The sequence below is a fragment of the Humulus lupulus genome, chromosome 3 (assembly GCF_963169125.1).
Source record: "Humulus lupulus chromosome 3, drHumLupu1.1, whole genome shotgun sequence".
NCBI lineage: Eukaryota > Viridiplantae > Streptophyta > Magnoliopsida > Rosales > Cannabaceae > Humulus > Humulus lupulus.
Genome location: NC_084795.1, coordinates 134,352,023 through 134,361,325, shown reverse-complemented (window position 1 = coordinate 134,361,325; position 9,303 = coordinate 134,352,023). Strand labels below are relative to the sequence as shown.

The window sequence follows — 9,303 nt, the reverse complement described above, 5'->3', positions numbered from 1 at the left end:
ATGGTGCGAACACCAGTACCTCTAGAAGGATGTCAGTCAATGAAGAAAGCATATCCCAATGCAAGGAAGAAGGAGTGAAGGGAAAGAAAGTCCTCCCAACTCCTCCCATGATGGAGATTAGAGCACAAGACGTACCCACCATCGACCTTTTGAGTTTGTTAAGTGTGAGGAGGAAGGGGTTGGATACGACTATACAAGATCTTTGAAGGATACGACTATACAAGATCTTTGAAGCAAGATAACAGTTGCACAAAGATGAAGGATGAGAGCCAAGGAGTCTAAGAAAAATTTTCAAATCCCAAGGGAGAAATCAGCCGGGCCTTTCCCATCCCACCTCAAGGAAACACACTCGAAGGAACCATACACGATGCCTTTTGAAAATAAATCCTACTGGAAACACCGTGCCCCCCATGGCTACGTGGCACCCACTGGGAACCTTGTGTATGTAAAGCAAGGCAAAGATGAAAGTTGGAAGAAGTATATTCAACGCTTCAACGTAGAGGTGGCTAAAGTGGGAAGGTTGTCAAAGGACGAGCTTAAAATGGCCACCATCGCACATAAAAATGATGGGAAAGTATGCTCAAAAGGAAAATAAAAGACATGGGCGAATTCTACAAAAGAGCCGTAAAGTGCATCCGGGTGGAAGGTAACCGTGACCACCTGGGGACTGGTAGGTCAGGGCTGTGCTTCAAGTCACCCCTACAAATGCCCGGGAATGCTCTAAGAAACCAAAAAACAGTGCAACATTCTACATAATAGACCCACCAAATTCTGGAAGTTTTGACGCTGATCATTGCGGGGGCAAAGAAAACTATAAGGTAACCTAAGCAGTTCGCACCTGGGAGTAAAATTTGGTAAGGCTGTATGTGTAATATCATGAATCAAAGAGGTCACCTAATTAACCTCAAAATGTAGTAGCTGCAATATCGCCATACGTGCTCTTGTATTATACTCATTATCAGTGAATGTATTTCATATCTTGCATATTATATTCCTTCCTCATTCAAGTGCTTATATAACTCATATACTCCCATTGTCAAACGAAATTGTCAAAGTGTATGTTGAGAATAGAATGACCAAAGTGTCGATGGAATAAATCTCGCCAACCACTTGGGGGGCAGGGTATACAGAAAAAAAACATTGCAAGGCAACTCTTGAGGATTAGCTACCGTTATGGATATCAATGGAGCCAAAATGTTCTGCAAGGATAACCTCATGATAAAGGCTGATACCTCCATGAGGGGTATGACCACAGTGAGGACATCCACCGAAAAGCCTAGAACCCTTTCTTGGATTCATGTGAATTAACTACACTTATGGATATCAAGGGAGTCAAAATGTTCGACAAGGATAACCTCCTAACAAAGGCTAATGCCCCCTACGAGGGGTAAGGCTTCAAGGAGAGGATCTACCAATAAGTCTAGAGTGGTCATTAAGCTGTCTAGCCAAAAAGGATCCTAAATGAGATCCTTGTCAAAATAATACTATGCATAATGATGAGAAGGACGTTTCTCGCATAAAATAACAATCATGCACAAATATTATAAAAGGATGCTGAAAAGCCAAAGGGTTAATATGTCCTTACAATAGAAAATATAGTCAAGCTGCACCAAAAAAACTATCATCATCAGACTGAAGAATTAATACATAAGGATTTCATCATAAAAGAGGGACTTATCAAAGACCCTTATGCACGATGACCAATAGAAGATGATGAAGGCCCAGGAGACCAATACATCATCGCAGTCACTACAAAAATAAAAAAGGATCCTAGATAGAGAAGTTTCACACACAAAATTGAACATAAAAGGACCTCAGACATAAAAGTTATACATATAATAAAGGACTTAAAAAGTTCCATGAAAAAGAAAAATGGTAGAGGGTTACACAACACCCATCTTCAAAAAATTAAAGATAAACCACAAAGATGGCTCTATGGGTTCCCACCCAAACCTTTCCACTCAGCAATCTTTTGAGCGACATTGTCACCATAGGGGGACAAGTTGACATCAGGATTAGTCCTCCACACAGCATGCAACGTTTTCTCAACTATGCTATTCTTGGCATTCACCAACTCAACTTTAAGAGCACTAATATTCTCATTGAGTGTCTGGATGGTGGCTTCCAGAATAGTATTAGAACGAGTAGTTGAACCAACCTTGGCTATTGTAGCATCCCTCTGATGAAATGCCTCAGGGAAATGGCCCTCCAAATTTCTAACCCAAGTGGTTAGCTCATCTTTCTCTGCCCTGGACAAGGAAAGGTCCTTCATCGCCACCTCAGACTGCAATCGTTGCATTGATGAAGAACTTGATGCGACAAAATGGTGACCTAAGATTGAAGCCTAATTAAAAACAATAAAATGAAACAAAATGTTAATGATTAGGTGCTATTAAAACTAGAAGACATATAATAAGTGTCTTGACACATACCTACATAGAGGCTTGCATATAAGCGTCGCCCAGCTCAGTGTCCAGAATGTGATACATAGACCCCCATTCGCCTTTGCGGATCTTCCTCATATGATGGTTCATGGCCTCTTCATACTGGGCTGCCAAAGGATGCCCCTAAGGAATGGAGGTATAAACTCGATGGGGTGAAGCATGCACACCTGTTGACGCATGCCTAGATAAAGAAGGGGACTGGGAGGGTCCTAATTCATCAATAGAAGCATAGGGACCAGAAGGGTGTGTAATCACCTCTTTTGGAAGTGAAGTACCCGAGGACATCTGTCCCAAGTGCGCCCCCAAGGGCGGAAGAGCATCGTCAAAGGAAGGCAGGATGAAGTTCCTCCTTGTAATAGAAGAATCAAGAGGAGGAGTGACGAAGACAAACTCGCCTCCTGTTGCCGACGACAGGATTCGTGAAGTGACATCATCGGTACATCCATCATCTACAACCTCCCCGTCTCTATTAGACAAGGACCTTAAACATGAGTAATTCTCGTATTCCACCTCAACCTCCTCCTCTGTGTCCATCACATCATCCTCGAAGTAGCAGTAGTCTTCATCGTCATCATCATCATCTACATCCTTTGGGTCAGAAGATTTGAATGAGACGAAGCATAAGGAAAGTTCTCGATTGGAAGACAAAGACTTGGATGAATAGAGGTTACCCTCAGTAAAGATACTTCTAGCCTACTTGCATATGAATGGCACAGCCAAGACCTTCGCCACGCAGTCGAATGTTGCAGGACGCAAGTCAGGGCCAATTACCGCTCAAGACCTAAAACCAAGAAAATGGAAAAGAACATAGTAAGGCGATTCTAAGGAAAAGAATAAGGATAAATAAAAAGAAGGAAAAAAGTAGAGGATAAAGAGCTTACGTGACTGGTTAAAATGAGTATGCGGTGTAGACACACTATTGGTGAAGAAAAAGTCACTCTTCCACGAACCCCGGTTAGAGATGGAACCTTCCGCGAGAGGGTACCCTGTGAGGACCACAACCTTTTGAAGCTGATAGAATCCAAGAGTCGACGAGTTTTCCCTCAAGGTGAACAAATGATGGACCTCCTTCATCAAGGGCCCACACAGATGCACTTGCTTATACAACACATATGGACACTCAACACAACCCATGAGTTGGGTGACAACTAGAGGGGCGCTAGTTTAAAATAGTTATGTACATTCACAAAAAAAGGATGGAGTGGCAAGGACTGATTAGTGCATGAAAATGCACTTTTGCAAGAAAAAGTATCTAGATGAATTACATTTTAATTATATATTTTCATGAAATTAATATACAATATTTATTTGACATGAAAATATGTGATTTTAATTTGATTTATTTGATTTTGTAGAAAAATATGGTAATTTTGCAAAGATAATACATAAATGATGATAGAACGGATGTCCAAATCCATTCGAAGATGATTTATTCTCTTAGTCAAGGCCCAAATACCATGAGGAAGTCCAAATCTATTGGAAGAAAGGAAGCCCATGCATAGAATGAATTAGCCACTAATAGATATTATATTCACAATATTGTTACATGGAGCAAAGTTGACCAATTTGTGCTTTAATTTTGGAAAGGAGTTGCTAGCTTTCTAAATCAATCCCACCATTTCATATTTTAGTTAATTGTATCACACGTTTTTAGCCTTTTCTTTTTATTATTTTATGTTACAATTGAGTCTTCAAAACTCTATATAAGGAGGACCTCTTGTACATATTTGGGTGTGTAATTTTTCATTAGCAAAAACTATAGTAAAATTTAGTCTCAATATTGTCTATTTCTTCTCATATTTTCTCTTTAGAATATTGTGAGAATGACTAGCATTCTAGGCTAATTTCCTAGGTAGGGTAAAAGATGATCCTATATGTGAGGTAAAATATTATTTGTGTTTTGATTCACCAAATGCTTTAAACTCATACATGTGAGTAATATATTTTTCTTCTATTTTCTCCATCTCTATATCAATATATTTATCAATGTAGTATTATATAGAAATAGTCATGCTTCTTTTATGTGAATACAATAGTACAAATATATTGATATTATAATTTTAAGAATTAGTCTTTTATGCATTATTGCCAATGAGGTATATTGTCATTCTTAGTTTTTTCATAAGATTATTCTCTATGCTCTTAAGGTGAGAATTTTTATTACTCAAATAAATTTTATTAATATATGCTCTTCAATTTTTATCTTCCAATTAAAATTTTGGGAAGTGAACAATTTAATTGTGTTTTATGTGTGAATCGAAACCCAAATAAATGAGCCAAGCATATAGGTGATTCTTGAAACTGTATCACTTTTGTTATTGAATTTTTCTACAAATTTTATTTGCTTTAATTTTATTATCAATTTTTTCTCAAAAACCACCAATGATTTATTTATTTTTTGTGCTTAAAGTTCTACTAATCACTTTTTGATTAAGATATCTCCCTGTGGACACGACCGCGCATACTATACTACAACAATCGCTTTGTGAAGACAAGTTTGGGCATAATCAAATTCACCATCTCCCAAGAAGACATGTTTTAAACCCTCAGGTAATTGGGCTAACTTAACAATGGGAACCTCTTCAGCAGAAGGTTTTGGCTTTTCCCTTTCACTAGGTAGCTCTTCAAAGCGAGGTTGCCAAAACTTTGTTCTTCCGTTTTGTGAGTCTTTGTAACAAGAAATTTCACTAATTGACTCATCAAAACTAGAACTTTCAGAAAAAGAGAGGAGTTCATCAAGATCATCAGAATTGCTTTGCAATTGAATCTCCTCAAGAATGAGCGTGTCAATCAGAAATGTCTGATAACACTCATCATCATCAAGTGGTTGCTTTGCAACATGAAAAATATTGACATTGAGAGTCATATTCCCAAAAGATATTTTCATGAGACCATTCCTATAGTTAATAAGGGCATTAGCTGTAGCAAGGAAAGGTCTTCCAAGTATGATAGGGATTTTTGACTCCATGTTAACCACAGATTGAGTATCCAGAATGAGAAAGTCAACGGGGTAATAGAATTTGTCAACTTGAACAAGAACATCCTCAACAATACCCCGAGGCTTCTTAATAGAATGATCAACCAGCTGTAAGACTAAAGAAGTAGGCTTGATTTCACCAAGACCAAGTTGCGAGTAGACAGAATAAGGCATGAGATTGACACTCGCTCCTAAGTCTAGCAAGGCTTGGCTGAATTCATGAGTCCCAATTTGACAGGAAAGGGTGGGACAACTAGGATCTTTGTATTTTGGCGGTGTCTTTTGTTCAATTACCGCACTAACTTGCTCAGTCAAGAAGGCAGTCTTCTTGACTTGATGCTTCCTTTTTTACAATGCAAATATCCTTGATGATTTTATCATAGGCTGGCACTTATTTGATGATGTGAAGCAAAGGAATATTTATCTTCACTTGTGTCAAGTGCTCAAGGATTTCTCCTCGATTTTCAGGAATTTTCCCAGCAGGTCTTAGAGCCTGGGGAAATGGAACTTTTGCAGAAGCATTGGATGACACACTTTCAGAGACAACATTTGGAGATTTTGAAGTAGTAGTTGGTATTGGTGGATCTTCTAAAGCTTTACCACTTCTAGTTGTGATGGCATTAGCCTCCTTAACATTTTGATCGTTAGAGTTGGAGGTTTGAGCCATATGTTGCCCTTGTGTATTGAATTGAGGCTGAGAAGGAAGTTTGCCTCTTTGAGAATTAACCAAGGATCCAGTCAGTTTTGAAAATTGACTTTTCATTTCCTTGATTTCTTCCATCATTTGACGATTTAGTTTGGCTTGCTTCTCCATGAATGAATGAAGGGTGTTCTCAAGAGAACTCCTTTGAGGGGGATCATTGTATTGAGGAGCAAATTGAGCTTTTGATGGTTGAGATTGGTGCTCATTTCTCCATTGCCCTCCAGAAGATTATGCTTGTTTGGGATCTCGCCAACTGAAATTTCGGTGGTTTCTCCAACCAGGGTTGTACGTATGAGAGAATGGCTTATTATAGGCCCATAGAGCATTACATTTCTCTTCATAAATCCCCTCATTTCACTAAAAGCTAAGCAGTCCTTAGCTAAATGATCTGTTCCTCCACACACAAAACATGGCTCATGTGTTTCTACTCGGCCAATCATATGAATTCCTTGCCCACCTTTTATCTTAAATGCCTCAAGTTATTTTGTTAAGGACTCAACTTGGGCCTTGAGACTATCCTCCTCCCTCAATTGGTAAATTCTTGTTGGTCGATGTTTGCTAGTGCTTTCAGTAGCACTTGGACTAGTCCAGGTATGAGATTTTTCTGCAAGATCATTGAGATATTCCAAGGCTTCTTCATGATCTTTCTGGAGGAATTCACCATTGCACATCATTTCGACAAAATGTCGTTCACGAATTGTGAGGCCTTCATAGAAATAGCTGACTAGGCGCCATTTTTCATAGCCATGGTGGGGACAGAGAGTCAGCAGTTCTTTTAACCTTTCCCAGACTTGATAGAGGGTTTCATTGTCTTTTTGGGAAAAGGTAGAAATCTTTCCTGGTATCATTTCATCCAAACTTGATCCTTCACAAGAAATTAAGCTACTGCAAAAGCTTAAATCTGCATTAGGTTGGACGATCGTTGATATTAAAGGTATTAGCCCTTTAATTTTCTCCCATCGAATCAATTTGGAAGATGGGGCAATCCCTCGAAGAGATCCTCAAAGAAGACTGAACCCCACAATGAAAGAAGTTGTGAAAAATGAAGTGCTGAAACTTTTGGATGCTGACATCATTTATCCAGTGGCTGATAGCAAATGGGTTAGTCCAACTCAAGTAGTGCCCAAAAATTCTGGTGTAACTGTTGTTGAAAACGAGAAAGGAGCCCTTGTTCCCACAAGAACTGTGACGGGTTGGCGCATGTGCATTGACTATCAAAGGGTTGAATTCTGCCAACCGCAAAGATCATTTCCCACTTCCATTCATCGACCAAATCCTTGAACGTGTGGCTGGTCATCCTTTTTATTGCTTTCTTGATGGCTATTCAGGCTATTATCAAATTGAGATTGCAATGGAGGATCAAGATAAGACCACTTTCACATGTCCATTTGGTACTTATGCTTTTCAGCGTATGCCATTTGGAATGTGTAATGCACCAGCCACCTTCCAAAGGTGCATGATGAGTATTTTCAGTGACATGGTTGAAAAATGTGTGGAGGTATTCATGGATGATTTAACAGTCTTTGCGAACTCTTTTGACACATGCCTTCTTAATTTAGAAGTTGTTTTGACACGCTGTATTGAGAAAGGACTTGTGCTCAACTGGGAACAATGCCATTTCATGGCATCTTCAGGCATAGTCTTGGGACACATTGTCTCTGAAAGAGGAATTGAGGTTGATCAGTCTAATATTGATCTCATTTCTAATTTTCCCACTCGAAAGACTATCAAAGATGTTAGATCTTTTCTTGGGCATGCTGGTTTTTATAGGAGGTTCATTCAAAACTTTTCAGCGATTTCTCGTTCGCTATGTAACCTCTTAGCCAAAGATGCTACTTTTGAGTGGACGCGTAAGTGTGAGGATGCCTTCCAAACACTTGTTGCAAAATTGACCTCCGCTCCTATTATGCAGTCACCTGATTCAGATTTGCCTTTTGAAATCATGTGTGACGTAAGCCATTTTGCTATAGGAGCTGTTTTGGGACAACGAAGGGAGGGGAGACCTTTTGTTGTCTATTATGCAAGTCAAACTCTTAATAGTGCTCAAATGAACTATTCCACTACTAAAAAAGAGTTGCTTGCCGTCGTCTTTGCTCTTGACAAATTTCGAGCATATTTGATTGGCTCACCTATGCCTTCACATCACGATCAAATACAAGAAAGGTGTTGAAAATGTAGTCGCGGATCACTTGTCCCGACTTGAATTCAGCGATTCTGCTGATGGTCCACCTATTTGTGATGATTTCCCTGATGAACAACTGCTTGCTATTACTAAGTTACCGTGGTATGCACACATTGTTAACTACTTAGTAACAAGTGAACTTCCGTCTGAGTGGAGTTCACAAGAGAGACGTAAGTTTCTGGTCCAAGAGCGCAATTTCTATTGGGACGATCCATACTAGTTCAAGTATTGCCCCGACCAGATCATGTGAAGATGCATCCCTGATGATGAGGTGTCTAGTGGTTCTGAACTTTTGTCACAATGATGCTTGTGGTGGTCACTTCTCTGTGAAGAAAATTGCTGCAAAAATCTTACAATGTGGTCTTTATTGGCCAACTTTTTTCAAAGATATCAATGAATTCTGTCGTTCATGTGTGAGGTGCCAGAAGTTAGGTTCTTTGTCCCGCCGTCATATGATGCCCTTGAACCCAATTCTTGTGATTGAGATATTCGATTGGTGGGGGATAGATTTTATGGGACCATTTCCTTATTCTTCTGGTTACATTTACATTCTCCTTGTTGTGGATTATGTTTCCAAATCGGTCAAGGCTGTATCCTACCGAACCAATGATAATGCAATAGTTGTCAAGTTCTTGAAAGAGAATATTTTGTCAAGGTTTGGTACGCCTCGTGCTATCATTAGTGATCAAGACACCCATTTTTGCAATAAGTATTTTGAGGCTCTCATGCGGAAGTATGGTGTACTCCATAAGGTGGCTAATTCCTATCATTCGCAAACCAATGGGCAAGCGGAGTTCGCCAATAGGGAGATTAAACAAATTCTAGAAAAAATGGTAAATCCCGACTGAAAAGATTGGTCTTCTCGTCTTCTTGATGCACTCTGGGCATACCATACTACTTTTAAATCCCCTCTTGGGATGTCTCCCTATCAACTTGTTTATGGGAAAGCCTGTCTTTTGCCTATTTAACTTGAGCATAAGTTATATTGGGCTGTCAA

At 39.3% G+C, this 9,303-nt stretch overlaps 1 non-coding gene across 1 annotated transcript; it reads left to right on the top strand.

The window, feature by feature from the left end:
* Positions 1 to 6,865: 6,865 nt before the first annotated feature.
* Positions 6,866 to 6,969, top strand: LOC133828001 (small nucleolar RNA R71). The gene has a single exon (XR_009890646.1). It is a non-coding gene; the product is annotated as a small nucleolar RNA R71 (small nucleolar RNA).
* Positions 6,970 to 9,303: the final 2,334 nt, after the last annotated feature.